The following is a 19,075-nucleotide window of genomic DNA, read 5'->3' as shown; positions in this document are numbered from 1 at the left end:
TCGGAGTGTCCTGAGGATGTGTTCTTGAACCCTTGCATACATTTCCTACCTGCTCACGGTGTTGTATCTGTTATGCCCTGGGTGTTTTGTCCCTGCAAACACTGTAAGATGTTAGCAAGAGATTCAATCTGGATGCTGAGTGCACAATATTGCTTAAAGGGGTTGTCAGCAGTGCCATGTGGCTGCACCATCAATGGGTACTATAGATGTATCATGTCTGCTTTGTGTCTCAGAGGCACCATTTGTTTTATGTTTTCTTTAGAAGTTGTTACAATATCACTTATGAAGAATAAACATTTCTTTCTAGGTTTGACACCAAAAAGCCTTATCAACTGCTGGATACAAAGCACATTGAGATTAAACAAATGGAGTCAGCCATGACCTCGATTTATGAATCAGCTGGTCTGTTTGAAGTCATAGTGCCAGACTATAAACAACTGAAGCAGTGCCGAAAGGAGCTGTGTCTTCTCAAAGAGCTCTGGGATATGATCTCCCTTGTGGGCACTTGCCTTGATGACTGGCAGACCACCAAATGGGCGGATATTAACGTGGAAAACATGGATCTGGAGTGTAAAAAGTTTGCAAGAGAGATTCGGAATTTGGATAAGGAGGTGAGGGCGTGGGATGCTTTCACTGGGCTGGACAGCAAGGTGAAGAACATGCTGACGGCCCTGAAAGCTGTGGCAGAACTTCAAAATCCCGCCATTAGGGAAAGGCACTGGAATCAGCTGATGCAGGTGACGGGTGTGAGGTTTGTGATGGACTCGGACACCACGCTGGCTGACCTCCTGAAGCTCAACCTCCATAACTTTGAGGATGAGGTTCGTGGCATTGTGGACAAAGCGGTACGAGAAATGAGTATGGAGAAAGTCCTGAAGGAGCTAAAAATGACTTGGAGCACCATGGAGTTTCAGTATGAGCCTCACCCCCGGACGAACATCCCGTTGCTGAAGTCAGACGAGGAACTCATAGAAACTTTAGAAGACAACCAGGTGCAGCTGCAGAATTTAATGACATCCAAATGTATTGCTTTCTTCTTGGAGGAAGTGTCCATATGGCAGAGGAAGCTGTCCACAACAGATTCCGTCATTTCTCTCTGGTTCGAAGTGCAGCGTACGTGGTCTCACTTGGAGAGCATATTCATAGGCTCAGAAGATATACGGGCACAGCTTCCTAAGGTATGAAATCCCAAATCCTATTTTTCCTGTGTGGAAAGCGTTGAAGAAGAGCCTCCATTACACAGAAGAAGGTTGTCTATATTGCCGTGTTCCCCCAAGCAGGACTGTTCTCTTGCTGCATTGCTTTCTTGGAGGCTCCCTTAATGCTACAGCAGTTTCCCCAGTGTTGCCCCAGGATGTTTTTGTACTGTTGGTTGTGCCTGAACCCTGCTGAGAAACTGTTTTTCCTCCCCTCCACCATTGCACAGCAGATGCAGAGTTCCTGGAGGCTGAGCAGGAGGCTGCTGGCTTCCTTCAGTGATACAGGCATGTTCCCTCTTTCCTTGGAGGGGAGAAGACGGAGATAATTACTCAGATGGTGCAAATTGTCAAATCAGAGCTGGACCAGGCAGCTTTGCAGTATCCGCTTCCCTGCCTCCAGTGCTGGTGCAGCGGGAGAGCAGCTCTTCTCCCACTTCAGCTTCAGAAAATTGAGCAGAGTTGTCACTGATGCCCTCCTCAGGGTTGTGACCTCCTCAGGGCTGTCTTTGAGTCCAGCTTCCAGTCTTATTCCCTATTCTCTTGATTATTTAGAAAATCTTCCAAGCTTGTTCCTGGCCCCGCTGGACCACTCGCAGCCCTGTGGAGGAACCTGCCTTTCACTCACGAGTGACCCACAGTTGGCTGTGTGACCCCCGTCCCTGTTCACGAGCAGCATCGCTGACAGCACCACTGTGGGACGAACACCCACGAGGGGATGTGCGCAGCCCATTGACCCCTGGACAACACACTGTTCTGTCTCCAACCCTGCACTCTGCTCTGCTTGGACTGTTCCTCCATCTGCTTCAGAGAGCACGCTGTGCTGAGTGTCCTGGGGGCAGTTTTTGGCCCCTCACACCAAGAAAGCCCTTGTGGTGCTGGAGCAAGTTGAGAGAAGGGAATGGAGCTGGTGAGGGGCTGGAGCACAAGTGTGATGGGAGCGGCTGAGGGACCTGGGGGATTCAGCTGGAGAACAGGAGCTGAGGGGAGACCTTCTGATCTCTGAACTGCCTGAAGGGATCTTGGAGCCAGGGGGGTCGGGCTCTGCTCCCCAGGAACAAGCGCCAGGAGCAGAGGAAACGGCCTCAAGTTGCGCCAGGGGAGGCTGAGGTTGGATCTGGGGAACAATTTCTTCCCCAAAGGGCTGTGGGGCATTGGAACAGGCTGCCCAGGGCAGTGCTGGAGTCACCAGCCCTGGAAGATGTATAGATGAGGAACATGGTTTAGTACTAGATTTAGGTTATGGTTGGACTCAGTGATCTCAATGGTCTCCTCCAGCTAAATGATTCTATGATTCTGGGCACACCTCGCTCACTGGGCAATATATACAGGTGCTGATAACCAGTGCCCTGAGGCTGTACCATGTGCCAGCAAGCTCTTAATATCCAGGAGCTATCTAATGTCATGTATGAAATTGCATCATGATTTACATTTGCATCCTGCTGGGCAGCTGTCTGCATCTGTATGAACCATAGAACCATAGGATGTCCTGACTTGGAAGGACCCATCAGGATTGTCAAGTCCAACTCCTGTCCCTGCAGTGACAACCCCACAGGTCACCCCGTGTGTCTGAGGACGTTGTCCAGTCTCTCCTTGAACACTGTCAGGTTGGGGCTGTGACCCCTCCCTGGGAGCCTGTTCAGTGTCCAGCACCTCTGGGGGAAGAACCTTTTCCTCATGTCCCACTGCCCTCCCTGGCACATCTTCTGCCATTCCCTGGGGTTCTGTCACTGTCACAGAGCAGAGCTCAGCCCTGCCCCTCCTGCTCCTGCTGAGGAACCTGCAGCCCCATGAGCTCTGCCCTCAGTCTGCTCTGCTCCAGCTGAGCAAACCCAGGGACTTCAGCCGCTCCTCATACGGTTTCCCCTCCGAACCCTTCACCAAGTTCATGTCCCTCCTCTGGACACCCTCCAGTAGCTTTATCTCCTTTTCTCCTGTGTCCCCAGCCCTGCACACAGTGAATGCTGCAGGTGAGGCCGCCCCAGCACAGAGCAGAGCGGGACAATCCCCTCCCTGCCCGGCTGGCCGTGCTGTGCTGGATGCACCAGGACACAGGGCCCTCTTGGCTCCAGGGACACAGGTGGCTCAGTCAGCAGCTTCTCTTCCGTAAAAGAAAGACTGAAGCTCAAAGTCTCTGTAGCTGAGCACCCTCAGGATGCATCCAGGGCTGGGGGGATGTGCTGACAGGCTGTGGGATGCTCACCTGGAGCTGGATCTGTGGCGTGAGTGTAGGGAGGGCTCAACCTTCCAGATGGAGCCTTGCTCCTGGGGCTGAACACAGGGTAGCGTGGAAGTGTTACCTGGACTGCTTGGAACACTTGTTCAGTGTCCCGCCTCACTTAGGAGGCCTGACCTGGGAAGAAGGGAGGAGCAGAGATGTTTTGAACATAGCTTGCTTTATTCTTCAGTGTTTAGCTCCAGAAATTCAGAGTCCCTGTTAGATATGGAGCATAATTGTTGATGTGGGCCTCCGGTGCTGACGTGGGGTTTCCATACCCTCATTGAAGGCAAGGCAGGGCTCTCCTCTACAAGAGTCATCATACCCGTTTTGTGGATGGGTGTTGGGATTCCTGTGCTGTAGCAGGAGGGGAGGAGTGCACTCACATGAGGCTGGGAGCCTTTCCACGGTGTGGGAGCATCTCCTGCTGCTGCAGCCAGGGAAACTTGGTACTTCACCTGGACATGGGAGAGAGAGATTTATGAGGTTTTCCAAGGGGAATTAAATCCCATGAAAATGGTTGGTCCTAGACATTGCCTCCTGCATGGAGCACTTTATCCACAACCCCTTTGGGATACAGTGACAAGAAGGCAAGTGCCTGTTTGCAGACTAGTTTCAGGCAAGTCAGTGGAAGAGCCATTCTGGAATGGTGGAGGGGTCCCTGTCTGCACTGGACAGAAGGTTTTCCCCTCAACCCAAAGACAGCACCCAGAGGATGGAGACCTTTAGCACAAAATCCATGTTTTACCATGAGCATGTTTGTGTTGCTTTTTAGGACTCCAAACGCTTTGAAGGGATTGATGTGGACTTTAAAGAACTGGCCTATGAAACTCAGAAAACCCCAAATGTGGTTGAGGCCACCAATAAACCAGGTCTGTCCCAACAACTGGAGGACATTCAGAGTAGGTAGGTACAACTTCAGTCCCAGGATTTTGTCAGAGACTGGGATCAGCTCTAATAAGTTGGTTTAACCTGTGCTCCAAGGCTTTCCTTCTGGACTGTGCGTTCTTTGCATTCACACATTGAGTCTTTTTATTCATGATCCATCACCCTGAAGCCCCCAAGGTGGATTCTGGCTTTGCGTATGTGCAAACTCTTATCTTGAATATTGATTTGCACACATACAAAGCTAGGCACTCAGTTGGTTTTAATAACATGTGGCCTCACTGCCACCCCAAATTTGGTGTCTTAAATATCTATTTAGCAGTCCAAGCAGGGATATCTGCAGCAGAGCTGATCCCATGTGCTTTAATTAACAAAATTATCTTTGTGTGTGTACCCTTCACAGATGGTATAACTAAACTCCCTGAGAAAGACCTTAATGTCCAGAGATGGATACAGTTCTCACCTAACATATGAGCTACTCTACCTGGAACACACCTAACAAGTTAACGTGATAGCTGTTGTGTCAGTAATAACTATCCATTTAAAATAGAGATCTAATTTTACTTCCTAAACAGATAAGGCCCGTGTTCCCCACAGAGGACTAACTGCATGTTATTTATGAACTTTGAAAGCTCAGCAGCAGTTTAACATGTAAACACTGAGAGATTCATTTTAGAACGGAGCAAACAAGTTTCTTTTCAGGCTTCACAAGCACAAAAAGCTGAGTAGGTTTGAATCAGACTTTAAAATGTGCTCATTAGAATAAAAGCAGTTTTGGAAACTTTCATCCTAGTGTGAAATCACCTGTGGCAGTTGAGAGCTTGTCTAAAACAGTAAGTCAGACTGCAAAGCCTTTCTAGCCTCTTCTTCCACCTGTGTTTCTGCTTTTTGGTGAGGATTCTCTGACTCTTTGTCTGTTTGACCCTTGGGAGTGGAGAGAGATCTATGAGTTACTATGTGCTTTGTTATCTATTTGGAAAATGCTGTAAAGGACCAGCCTGCAGGCTCAGCTCATGTCTGGCATTTCCCCATGGGAGGGGAGAATCTGCTCGATAACCCAAACTGTAGCACGACACATTAAAGGATATTCACCCGCCTGTCCTGGGCTCTATTTTTCTGCTCTTCTCCCCAGGTTGTCCCTGTGTGAGAAGGCTTTGGCTGAATATTTGGACATGAAAAGATTGGCCTTTCCCAGATTTTACTTTGTTTCTTCAGCAGATTGATTGGATATTCTTTCCAATGGCACCAACCCACAGCTGGTAAGCCTTGCACTATGTCACCTTCACATTTTCCAGCTGTCAGTAATGTCAGGGTGGAAGATGCTGTCTAGGGACTCAGCTGTAGCTTATCCTTTCTTGAGTGCCTTTTCTCCCACCCTCACTTGGATTAACAATAACTCTTTCACTGCTGGCCTTCATCTGTCGTCTCTGAAAGGCAATGCGCACACCGTATGTTGTCCCATCTGTCCCTGGTGATGCTTGCAGATGGTTCTGAAAGCACTGCACAGAGCAGAGCTATGTTCTTGATACCATAAAAACAGTGGGTTTGTTTCTGCTGGGATACAGTGAGGTTGGGGGAAACCATTTCTTGAGGATCTCAGCCAAAACTTGTTGCTGAGCTTGGTTCCCCAAGCTGGGATGCCAGCAAACAGCATCTGTTGTTGAAAGAGCCACAGACCGATCATTCAAATGTGACAGTGTTGACAACCGAGGGCTTGGAGACGTCTCTGTTTTTAGGCAGAGGAGACATCTGCTAGTCAGCCACTTCTTCCTTCCCCCATGCAAAGGTCTTTGGGATGGCCTGTTTCCAGGGGAAGAGCAGAACACAGCCTGGAAGAGGTAAGACAGCTGGTGGTCAGACAGTGGCTGTGGCCAAGGCAGGACTTCCTTGGGTTGCCACCCACCCCTGCACAGCTCTGCTTGGCCTTGTTTGGGACGCATCTTTTATTCAGAGGTTGGTGCATAAAACCAGTCAAAACGTTCACAGCAAAAGGCGAGTGTTGGATGATGAACAAAGTCCTAATTCTGTCTTTTGGTAGCGAGTATTTTCACTTTCTTCAGGCTTTCCACCATTTTCAGTATTGATGTGAGCACAGGAATGGAGCAGGTTTGCATGTGTATTTGGAAATGCTGTTGTTTCCCTCTAACCTTTAACGCTGCTTCTATCTGTGTCTGCTGCTGGGTGATTTCAGCCCACAGAGTATCATAAATACATAGTTGATTGATATTTAAAATGAAGAGGAAAAAAAAACCACAGGAAGCAAAGATACTGTGTTGAAATGCTCTATTGAGTAAGAAGAAATTCCTGGTGTTTTCTGTTATTCAAAAGTATTTGCAGTAAAATCAAAGTAAATGTCAAGCAGTATCATACATAGATACACTCTCAGCCTTCCCAATGTAGTTTCAAAGTCTGATGATTCCTAAAGGAGGATTAAATACACAATGACATTATCCTCGTGAACTGGGTGCTGAACTTGTGCAGATTCAGGTGCGCTCGGGCTCTGGCAGCAGGATCGCAGCAAGTGCTGGGGTTGTGTCCGAACCCTCCAGACTGGACAGGGTCTGGGAAGGGGCAGCTGGGGATTTGTGACCAGAAGCTTCTACATGTAAGAAAAAGTTTCTACGGTTTACTTACAGTTTGAAAAGAGATAAGCTTATGGCCTCAAGATACGCTTAATGGCCTCAAGTTGTGCCAGGGGAGGTTCAGATTGGATATTGTAAAAAAATTCTTCCCAGAAAGGGCTGTGGGGCATGGGAACAGGCTGCCCAGGGCAGTGCTGGAGTCACCATCCCTGGAGGGGTTTAAAAGACATTTAGACGAGGTTCTTAGGGACATGGATTAGTGCCAGAGCTAGGGTATGGCTGGACTTGATCCTGAGGGTTTCTTCCACCCAAAATGATTCTGTGATCTGGGGGGATGCTGAGTGCCCTGTGCTTCTCAGAGTCACTTAGCACCTCCCAGGGTTTGGCCCTGCTTGTATGTGTGTGAGAAGCTGCGTCCACTTGCAGCACAGCTCATGAGAGGGAGGGTTGTAGTTCTTTGTGAGTCAGTGAGTCAGAATTAGATGGACAAATCCACCTCCACCCTTCCTTCTCTGAAAGCATCAGAGCATTGGGCATCTCACGCAGAATCCCAGAATGTCAGGGTTGGAAGGGACCTGGAAAGCTCATCCAGTGCAATCCCCCCATGGAGCAGGAACACCCAGCTGAGGTTCCACAGGAAGGGGTCCAGGGGGTTTGAATGTCTGCAGAGAAGGAGACTCCACAGCCTCCCTGGGCAGCCTGGGCCAGGCTCTGACACCCTCACTGAGAAGAAGTTTCTTCTCAAATTTAAGTGAAACCTCCTGTGTTCCAGTTTGAACCCATTCCCCCTTGTCCTATCACTGGTTGTCACCGAGGAGAGCCTGGCTCCATTCTCCTGACACTCCCCCTTTATATATCTGTAAACATGAATGAGTCCCCCCTCTGTCTCCTCTTCTCCAGCTCCAGAGCCCCAGCTCCCTCAGCCTTTCCTCACACGGGAGATGCTCCACTCCCTCCAGCATCTTGGTGGCTGCGCTGGACTCTCTCCAGCAGTTCCCTGTCCTTCTGGAACGGAGGGGCCACAACTGGTCACAATATTCCAGATGTGGTTTCCCCAGGGCAGAGCAGAGGGGCAGGAGAACCTCTCTGACCCACTGACCACCCCCTTCTAACCCACCCCAGGTACCATTGGCCTTCCTGGCCACAAGGGCCCAGTGCTGGCTCATGGTCACCCTGCTGTCCCCAGGACCCCCAGGTCCCTTTCCCTCATTTCTCATCTCCCCTATGGGAGTTTTTCTACCTCTCTGCTGTAATTGAGAGAGGCAGCTCCTGTCTGGGACTGCTTTGGGAGCTTCCCCTTTCTGTGGGGACGTCAGTCCTAGGAGAATCTCACCTTCATTGGCGTGGGGCGCGCAGTGATGCAGTTGTGTGTTACGCAGTGGTCTGGAAGAAGTGCTGGTGACCTGCTCAGCTCCCAGCAGGCAGATGCTGATGTTGAGAGCCCACAGCATCTCCCTGTTGGCTTTGCAGACTCAGATGGAGGTGAACAGGAAAGAACTGAATTATTCTTTTCCTTCTGGAAGAGTGCTTTTGGTGAACATGGTTGTTCTATAGGAGGTCTGGGCTGTTTATCATAGGTCTTAGGCAGAAATAAAGATCTTTCTTCTCCATGAAAGAGAATTTAGGATATTTCACTAGCACAAAATCAGTTTCTAGTAGTGGAAAAACAGGAAAGTTCATAGTGAAGAAAACTCCACGTTGTGCTGAGAATAGGATGAGGTGGAGAAATGGCTACAGACTTCTCATCACTACATGTAGGGAAATTTGGGGTAGGAGTCATGAGGTGTTTCAATGTTTTCTATGCTTTTGCTCTGTATGGAAGATTTCCCAATGGAGAAACATGATTTATTAAGGCATGTCTGTTTTCTAAATTACGTAGAAATAGGTGGAAGTATTACAAGAGACAGCAAGAGGCTTTTGTTGGCAGTATGTTGGCCACATTTGAGAAGATGTGGTGCTACCTAAATATCCAAGATATTTTGTTAACATGATTTTGCTTGTGACATGTATAGTGATCTTCATTCCGCTCGTCCTATCTCGGTTGCTTTATTTATACAACCCGTTTTGCAGGTGCAACGTCATCTTTCCAAACTCTTTGACAGCTTGGCCAGGATGAAATTCCAGCTGGACTCTGAGCAAAAGCCAACCAAGGTTGGCCTGGGAATGTACAGTAGAGAGGAGGAGTACGTCAGCTTCAGCGAGCCCTGTGACTGCAGTGGGCAGGTGAGAGGGAAGTCCTTGTCTATCAGAACTGTCCGGTGGAGTCTGCTCCCCTGCCCCTCGTGTGAGATCCCTTGCCAAGACGTCATAGAGCTTCACTGCTCTCCCTTGGTGCATGAGAAAAGCTGGAAGAGGTGGTGATTTAGTACCTCCTTACACCACAACCTTTCGTGTCACTCTGGATAGGTCCTCACTAAGGGGGGACGTGGATGTCGCAGTCCACTGTGAGAGAAAGAGCTGTGCCATTTTTCTGACTAGGTTTTTAATTTGATTTTTTCTAAGACCTTTTGAAGGTTAGTCTTAAAGCTTGCTACAAATATCCTCGGTGAGGGAGGGGATGCAGACTGAAAAGAGACTAAGCTATTCCATAGTACCTCTGCACGGGTGTGTTTGGCAGGAGAAGGCCTTTTACCTGTTTCTCAAGTCTTCATTATTTCATACCACGAGTGAAAGTATGAAATGTAAGAATCAAGCTACTGCTCAGCTTATCTATCCTGGTAGTTTCACCTTTCTGCACGGTCTATTACAGGAAGCTAAAGTACGTAATACCGGCTACTGAGCTCCCCAGCAATGGAGCTTGCTGCGTTCAGTCTGTCTTCTTGTTGAGGGCTTTGCCTGTGAAATATGAAATTCAGCAGGAATTGTGTTCCCAAGTTTGGCAGCATCTTTCTTCTGCTGCTGGCAGACTGCCCACATCCCACCAGGGATTCTGTCATGGCCTGGAGGTGGAACACACCTGACCAAATTATTCATTGACGGAGTTCATTTTGGTTCCTCCTGTAGCTAGAGTTCAAGAAAAAAATCTGTCTTCTGTTCTTGGTGTCTGGAAGTAGATGCTAATCCTACAGTACCAGAATTAGCCAAATCTACCCAGTCTGAAGGAGGCTGTGAGGTTTGGTTAACTCATAGAATGTCCTGAGCTGGAAGGGACCCACCAGGATCATGGAGTCCAAGTCCTGTCCCTGCAGTGACAACCCCACAGGTCACCCCGTGTGTCTGAGGACGTTGTCCAGTCTCTCCTTGAACACTGTCAGGTTGGGGCTGTGACACCTCCCTGGGAGCCTGTTCAGTGTCCAGCACCTCTGGGTGAAGAACCTTTCCCTCATGTCCAGTCTAAAGAGAACTGAGATGCTTGCCTCATTTCCTATCTTCACTAATTACCAAAGGCACTTAAGAAGAGCAAATGTGTTACTGGGATTTAATCTCTTTTCCAGGTTGAAGTCTGGCTCAGTCATGTACTAGACAGCATGAGGGCTACTGTGAGAGATGAGATGACAGAAGCCGTCATGGCTTATGAGGAAAAACCAAGGGAACAATGGCTCTTTGACTATCCTGCCCAGGTATCTGCCACTGCTTCTTATCACCACTCAGGCTGGCTCGTGGAAAGGTAGCTCTTGGGTTCCCCATCAGTCCTGCCCTTCCCTTCTTTCAGCAGCTGTGGACAGGCATGTTTCTGGCCTCCACCTTGCTATCCAGGAGAGAGGGAGGATGAGTTGTCCTTTATCCTGGCGGTCTCCTGATGGAGTTTTCAGGCTGAGCTCCATGCTCTGGTTGGGGCTCTTGGTTGGGTGACAGAGCCCAGGGGCTTGGGCAGTGCAGTCTGTACAGCCAGAGCAGTGAGAGGTGCAGCAGGAAGGCAAAGTGGTGAGGCCTGATAAGAGTGAAGAGCCCCTCAGATGCACCTCTGACAACCTCGTGGTCTCCAACTCTTCCTCCTCTGCTGTGTCAGGCATGTGAAAGGTGCTGATTTACTTATAACTAGCTGCTAAATGTGTCTATCACTGATATGGTGTTTTAAATGAATGTCATGGAGCAGATCCTTGTTGTACTGTCTGCTGTGACTACTGTATGAAAAAATACTTAATTTCATGTCACGGATGTTTCATCCTTGATCTCCCTGTGGATCCGACACTCTTGAACATAAGGAAGCTTTGGTATTTTCCCTGATACTGAACCAGCCTATTTCCCTAGGTGGCGCTTTGCTGCACCCCGATCTGGTGGACAACCGAGGTTGGGATTGCCTTTGCCAGGGTGGAGGAAGGCTACGAGAATGCGATGAAGGAATAGCACAAGAAGCAAGTGACCCAGCTGAACACCCTCGTTACCATGCTGATCGGGCAGCTCTCCAAGGGCGACAGACAGAAAATCATGACCATTTGCACCATCGACGTGCATGCTCGGGATGTGGTGGCAAAGATGATAGCACAGAAGGTTGGTGTTGGCAGTTCAGCACAGTTCTGTGGGTGCTGGAGAGGGGGCTTCAGGGGGCCCAACCACTGGCCATTCAGATCACTGCCGGTCTCAGTGGGAGACGTATGACTAAATTTATTTCTACAATGTTTGTAGTAAGTGTGCAGAAAGCCCCTGTAAGCCTGCAGAGCTGTGCTGTGTCATGGCCCTGCAACACCAACTTGTAGTTGCTGCAGATTCACACCGGGAGTGAGAGCGCGGCACTGCGTCCTGGTGCCAAGACATGTGCTGGTGGATGATGGTGGTGTGTTGGGAGGCTGCTGGACTCAGTCTCAGTTTTGACTTTAGAAAGTAAGAAAAAGCATTCAAGCTTTGTTCTTTGTAGCGTCCTTTGTCTGGTGTGGGGCCACAGGGACTTATGTGGGACTCCCTTCTGCAACACCTCTCCCACACTACTCCCCTGTCCCTGACACCATGCCAAGTGTTTAGCCTTGCAGGTGGGTGGGAAGATGCCCTGAATGTATTGGGTTGTGGCTCTTCCCTCATCTGTGTCATCTCAGAGGCAGCCAGGCTGCTCACAGGGTTTCTGTCTTCAAGGCTCAGCTGGGCTCAGTGGTGCCTCGGTCCAGCCTGGGGTGAAGTGATGCATCTGGACCTGCCTGCTGGTTGTGCAGAGAGCGCTGGCCATGCCTGTCTTTGTCCACCTGTCCCCAGTCTGTTTCCTTGGTGCTGTCTGCAACCTCTTCCTTGTCTAGATGGCCTCTGCTCCTTCTCTCACTCTGGTTGCATTATGAGACCTTCTTCATGACTTGCTGCTTCTTAAATCTATTCAGGAGTCTTTTTGTAAGGCTCTTTCTCTTGGCCATTAATTTTTTCCTCTCCCACCAGTGTGGTCACTAATTTGGTTCCTCCCCTTTACTGATGGCAGATGGGGAGGTGACATTTCTCACCGCATTGCAAGGAGGCGGCCTTCCTCACCACACCTGCCTTGCAGTGAGGACCAGTCATCCCCCATGAAAATTTTATAGCAGTCGCTATTTTGGCCCCCGAGCTGCATGTGTCTGGCATCCCCGGCCTTCCTGTGATGGTGTTTGTGGGTGTGTTGCAGGTGGACAATGCCCAGGCCTTCATTTGGCTGTCACAGCTCCGGCACAGATGGTCAGATGAGGAACGGCACTGCTTTGCCAACATCTGTGACGCCCAGTTCCTGTACTCCTATGAATACCTTGGCAATACCCCTCGGCTTGTGATCACTCCGCTGACCGACAGGTAAGTCCCTGGGACACAATGTCATAGCTGGGCTTTGCCACACAGGTAGAGAGAGAGATGCCAACCAAAGATGGATTTAGTTCAGACACCTGTATCCCTCTTGTTCTGTCTCCATGTCCCAGCACTCCAGTGGTCGAGCTCTAACTCTTATCTGGTTTTTGGTGGTACCCTCTGGGGAATTTGTACATCAGATCCCTGGGTGGGATTCAGCTCACACATTAAAACACTTGTGGGTGTCTTCCTGTGCACAAGATGTCCACAGTCCATAAAGCTGGTGAGTCTAGAGAGCTTTCATCCCATCTTGAAGCAGACATCTACCTGGTTGCCTCAGTGGGGACACCTAGGGTTACTTGAGATACTCTGTGTTGTCCCACCTGGCTTCCAGCTGCCAATCCAGAAGTGTAAAAGTCTCCTATGGACCCCTTGTCATATCTCTCCACCCTATGTGACATTTCAGCAACCAAGAGCATCTCAGGTGGCTCTAGTCACCTGTGTTAGTCAGCTGCGTCAAGCCCCCAGGTATCATCAGGTTTTGTTGGCTATATTGACTACACCTCTGTGGCTTATACAGGTAGTATAGATACTCACATGTGGACACCACCCCAGTGTCCATCATCAACATGATGGAGAAACTTTGGGACTTGCTGCAGCTTTGAGTTGGGTTCACTCATAGGCCACCTAAGCAGGTTTCTGTCAGTGACAGGTCTTCCAGAAAAGCTGTCCTTTTCTCATACTGCCTGAGATGTGCCCAATATCCATGAGTTGTATGAGGATCCAGAGAGAACACAAGCTGGACATGAAGAGGTTTGGGCAGACCTTGGTGGAAGATGAGTATCTCTTGGAGAAAACAGAGCTGAGCAGAGGTGGTAATTAATGCCAAGAAGGCTTTCAGCTCAGACATGACCCCTGCTCACGTACAGCTTTTCAGAGGAGAGGCTCTGCTGAGTGCAATGCTCTAGTGCTATTGCCCTGCAGCCCACAGTTGACCTATTGGACATATTTCCTTTTTTCATTCATCATTCACTGTGAAAGATGTTACATCACCCTGACCCAGTCACTGCACCTGACCATGAGCGGAGCACCTGCAGGCCCTGCGGGCACTGGCAAGACGGAGACTACGAAAGATTTGGGGCGAGCCCTGGGCATCATGGTGTACGTGTTTAACTGCTCCGAGCAGATGGACTACAAGGTATGGCTCCCACCTCGGCTGCAGTGCGGTCACATGGGGCAGGGGATGCTCAGGGCCCGAGCAAACCTGAAGGATGAGAGTAATCCAATGGTACCTGGGGTGCATTAGGAGAGGTATGACCAGCAGGTCAAGGGAGGTTGTTCCTTCCGCTCTGCTCTGCCCTGGTGATGCCACATCTGGAGTTGTGTCCAGTTCTGGGCTCCCCAGTTTAAGAAGGAATAACTGCACAGAGTCCAGCAGTGGGCGACAAAGATGCTGAGGGGTCTGGAGCTTCTTTCTTGTGAGGAGAGACTGAGAGAGCTGGAGCTGTTGAGCTGGAGAAGAGAAGCTGAGAGGGATCTGATCAATGGGATCAATATCTCAGGGTGGGTGTCAGAGGATGGACCAGACTCTGTTCAGTGGTGCCCAACGCCAGGGTGAGGGGCAACGGGCACAGACTGAAACACAGGAGGCTCCATCTGAACATGAGCAGAAACTTGTTTGCTGGGAGGTGCCAGAGCCTGGCCCAGGCTGCCCAGAGCGGGTGTGGAGTCTCCTTCTCTGAGACATTGAAACCCGCCTGGACCCACCTGTGTGATCTGCTCTGTGACCCTGCGTGAGCAGGGCTTGGACTGGGGGATCTGCAGAGGTCCCTTCAGCCCCACCAGGCTGGGATTCTGTGATCACCTCTCTCCAAATCCCTGCTACACTCCTTTAAGCTGAATGCCTTTTCCTTCTCCTCCCGTTCCTTCTCTAAGATTTGCACAAGGTTCTTCAGGAGGCAGAGACCCGAACTATCTTCTCTGCCTCATTATGCATTTCCCTTCCTTTCTGGAGTTAGATTTCATGTGTAATTCTTCAAAAATGTTGGTCTGTTCAGTTGAGACCAAGGCTGTGCTGATAGTTGGACCCTGGTCGTTTCTTCTCGGCGTGCTCGCGACCTGGCAGCCCCTGGCACGGGGAGGGACCTGTCCTGGTTTTCTCAGGATCCTCTCCCAGAATAAACCCAAAACATAGTGAACCTTCAGCCGCTACAGAGCACTGAATCATTAGGCTGAGTCTTGCTCTCTGCCAGTCTGGCACGGTACAGTGATTTTGGTAGCCTCGGATCATATTTCATTTAGCTTATGGGCTCTCCCAGGAAACGGGGCCATCAGTAATTCAGCACAAGTGACCTTTAAATGAAACTGGTGCACAGATATATCGAGAAAGTGCAATTAGCAGATAAAGTGGCAAGCTGCGCAGAGCTATAAATATTATAATTGAGTTGTGCCTGCTGTTTCCATGCACTTTTCTAAATACCCACAATAGACTGTAAATTGCTATAAATAAACAGGCTGGGAAATAAAATCAATTTTTTGCTGGAGTTGATTCCATTTATGATTTCACTCTTGTAATCTTTGTTTTTGTTCTGTTTTTCCAGTCTTGTGGGAATATTTACAAAGGCCTTTCCCAGACGGGAGCCTGGGGCTGTTTTGATGAATTTAACAGGATCTCAGTTGAGGTCCTTTCTGTGGTTGCTGTACAGGTGAGTGGAGAAACACTCATAAATAAATACAAACAGAGCAGAGCCATTCTGCAGTCTTTGGAGCAAGGGTAAAAATGGCAATTGCATATTGCCGGTTTCAGTTCTGTGTATAGGCAGGTGTGGGATTAGATCTCAAGATTAATCACATGAATATCACAGCACTGCCAAGATGTCGCAGTTACGTGCTGCAAAGATATTTGTCACTTTTCTTGCCCCAGTTACAGCATTTGTGCCAAGACAATTCTTTGTAGCATCTTTTCCCAGACCACTACGCACCATGGCTCTGTACCTGTTCCTCCTCAGGAAAGCACTCGTGTCATTAATCTGCTGTGAGATAATTGCAGCACATCGTTTCAAGACAGAGAAGCTGCCTTGACTTGCGGCTGCTCAGTCTGCAATGTAGGGAATAATTTTCACAGAGGGGAAGAGGGGTGTTTGGGGCAGATCCGCTGGACTTCTGGGGGTTCCTTATCACCCCTGGTCAGGCACAGGTTGTGTGTCATACTCAGGAAATGGGAATACATTCAGGATTAATTTTCTTAACCTGTCTCCAAAACTATATGGCTGTGGATTTAGTTCTGGTGTCTGTAACGACAGCTCTGCCAAGTGGCTTTGGAAGGTATTCCTGGCCAACTGGCACCATTCCTTGGAGGAATGTGCGCAGCCCCGTGGTGCTCCCAAAAGCCAGTGTCAGCTGGTGACACTCGGGAGCTGGAATCTGGGGCAGATCTGCGGCCCTTGCTGACGCGCTTGCCCAGGGTACCCTGACACCGTGGGATTAAACCTGGGACAGAGCTATTGGAGCGGTGCCCAGCTGGGCATGGGTGTTTCCCCTGGCGAATGGTTTCTCATCTCCTCTGTAGTTTAGCTGCTCAGTGCATTGTGTTGGTGAGTCTCGTGTGAAGCGCAGCAGCATCCCTGGAGAAGGGCTGGAAGGGAGACTGGCCTCCCCATCGTGCCAGAAAGTCCTGTGCTCTCGTGCTTATATATATAATCTGTCACTTCGCGTCCTCCTTCCCCTCCTCTTACCAGCCCATGAGGAAACCTGGCATTATTTTATACAGGGGAAGCCTTGGGGGGCTTCAGTGCAGAAAACTGAGGTGCCAAAGTGCCCAAGTTCTTCAGGATCCAACTGTCAGCTGAGTGCGTGTTTTAGGATCCTAATACCTGATTGAGGTGCTGAATTGTTCCTGGACTCCCTTTTGGGCTCAGTGTTATAGAAAGATATAAAGCTCAGAAGTTTCTACACTTCTGTAAATGTTTCGGTCAAAGACATTGTTCTTAACCCCTCCATGAACTCCTCATTCTTCTCATCTGTTTCACTCATAATTGGTACCTTATGTGGCATCCCAGAGAAGCCCCAGGCAGGTACAAGAGTTTATGTATCATTCCCTCTCAATTTCTCTTCCGTCAGGTCCTAGTTTAAAGTTGTCATTGAAAAAAAGTCTTTGAGGATCTTGAAATAAAAAGGGAAGCTGAACAAAAGAAGCCCAGGAATGACTCAACTGCTAATGGTTCCCTCGCTCCTGGCTGGAGCGTGGCAGCTGAAGAAAGCGGCACGGCCGTCATTCCATCATGGTGTCTCCTGGCTGCTATTAGGAGTGTTAGCATGGCGATGTTTAATTGGCTGTCTTACTCATGCAGCTGATGTCGATATGGTTCCTTACAGGGAAAAATTCGATTAATTGCTTTACTTTGAGATGGCAAACAGTAGTGAGGTTAGAGCGGTGAATAGAGAGAGATTTGCCCCTCGCTGAGGTGCTGTTTGCAGAGAGGTGAACTCCTCGGAAGGAGAGGAATGAGCAGAACAAAGCTGCAGTCAGGCAAATATAAAAAACAATATAATATTAGTGAGTGAAGGTGTTAGGAGAGGTTTTACAGCTTCTGCCTTCTGGTTTTGGTTTTAAATCAAACATCTGATGTCCCAAAATCTTTAAAAGTGATATCAAGTGGTCAGTTTACAACTGAGCTGAGGCCAAGCTTATTGGGAGGTGCTACCCCTTCTCTGGGCCTGGTCGGGGAACGGAGCAGGCACAGGAGGGTTTTGGGATGTCCTGAAGAGCAACGCTGTGTGGGGAGAGGTGAGATGGGTAAAGGGAATAATGGGCCCATATTGTGATAGACTTTGGGGAGTGCGTTTGGGTGTTGGCTATGTTGTGGATACCTGTACTGCCCTGTGTCTCTCTCACACATCAGACCTCTGCTGGGCTGGCTGGTTCAGAGATGGTGGAGCCTTTGGTGGTGTTTTTGCTGTGAGATGTGCTGAGCAGTGTCCCACAGGTGATGTCAAAAGCCAAGGTGAATGCAGGCAGTGCTGGGGACATTTCCCGCTCCTGAGTTGCTCTTCCTGACCCACGTTCATCATTGTCTCATGGAGCAAAGGTGTGAGGTCTTGCAACTCCTTTGCATTTTGACTTTCCACTCTCTTCAGCTCTTTTTTCTGCTTTGCCAGAGTTTGACTGAGATGGGAAATTGATATTGCCATGCCGATGTACTCCAAACAGTGTATAAAGCTTTATGCTGCCGGTAAAAAATAAAACAGTGATTAGCCCCATTTGTCACGAGGCCAAGAGTAACGAAGGAAGCACCGTTGTCTGATGTGTTTTTCATAAGTGAACGCTGATACTATAGTACTGTCTTGATTTCTAGGTGAAGAGCGTGCAGGATGCAATACGGGAGAAGAAGAAATCCTTCAATTTTCTTGGAGAAGACATCAACTTAGTACCATCAGTAGGCATTTTCATCACCATGAACCCTGGTTACGCAGGGCGAACAGAGCTACCTGAGAATTTAAAAGCTCTCTTCAGGTGAGTCCAGGTCAGGGTTTGTGACCTGGCAGAAACTGTCTTTTGGAACATCCAGGCTCGACCTCATGTCCTTGGGGAATTCACTTGCATAGGGCATTCGCAGGTAGTTTAAGCCTTGCACAACAGGCCTGGGTCTGGGCACGCACAGGCAGGGCAAAGGAGCTCTGTCCCTTGTCGTGGGGAAGGCAGAGGGTGACCTGGCTCATAAAAGAAGGCCTAGAAGATGAAGCTGCAAATGCGCTGCCTGTAAGACCTGTAGTCAAGAAATACTTGTTCTGCAATGCCTCCTCACCTGTCATTTTAGGCCGTGTGCGATGGTTGTGCCAGACTTTGAGCTGATCTGTGAAATTATGTTGGTGGCTGAGGGATTCATCGAGGCCCGGGTGTTAGCCAGGAAGTTCATTACTCTCTACCAACTCTGCAAAGAGCTCCTGTCCAAGCAGGTGAGCCTGGTTCTGTGGCTGAGTGGTATGATGAATCTCCAAAATCAGCAGAAACATGGCACTGTGCTGCTCAGCTCCATGGCTAACGTTTCACAGCTTTTATTTAATGGCTGCATTTGCACTGGCTGCTGGGGGAGGAGAGGGTTGGTGATCATCGGAGCAATAAGATTTTCAGACTGCTTTACTGGAGCATCTGCAGGGACAAAAGCATTTGACCAGCTGCATTAATGGGAGACCTTTCAGTGAGTTTAAATGACACCATGTTTGGGGTAGTATTCAGTGACCTTTTGCTTTCCAGTCTCTTCCTATTGATTCTCCTGCCTGCAAAGGGTTTATGGTGTCCCTCTCTGAGTTCAGCCTTAGGCTGGTTCCAGGTCTTGTTAGAGTTACTGTCAGTGCAAAGCAAATCAGATTTTTCCTTGTCATTATTTGTGTAGATCGAAGCTGGGTCCAGAGGAGACCTGAATCAGGATTCCTGATGATACAAACCTGATCTTGGCTGTGCCAGCATGAGGCTGGGTGGGATATGCTCTGTCGCAGAAACTTGGTGCTGTGCCTTGAGGGGCCTG

General features: G+C 49.2%; 1 pseudogene; it reads left to right on the top strand.

The window, feature by feature from the left end:
* Window positions 1–19,075, top strand: part of LOC139826870 (dynein axonemal heavy chain 9-like) — a 66,044-nt pseudogene that overhangs the window by 23,486 nt on the left and 23,483 nt on the right.

This window comes from Patagioenas fasciata, unplaced genomic scaffold, assembly GCF_037038585.1.
Source record: "Patagioenas fasciata isolate bPatFas1 unplaced genomic scaffold, bPatFas1.hap1 Unplaced_5, whole genome shotgun sequence".
Taxonomy (NCBI): Eukaryota; Metazoa; Chordata; class Aves; order Columbiformes; family Columbidae; genus Patagioenas; species Patagioenas fasciata.
The sequence above is the reverse complement of the archived record's forward strand: the minus strand, read 5'-3'. Positions and strand labels throughout refer to the sequence as shown.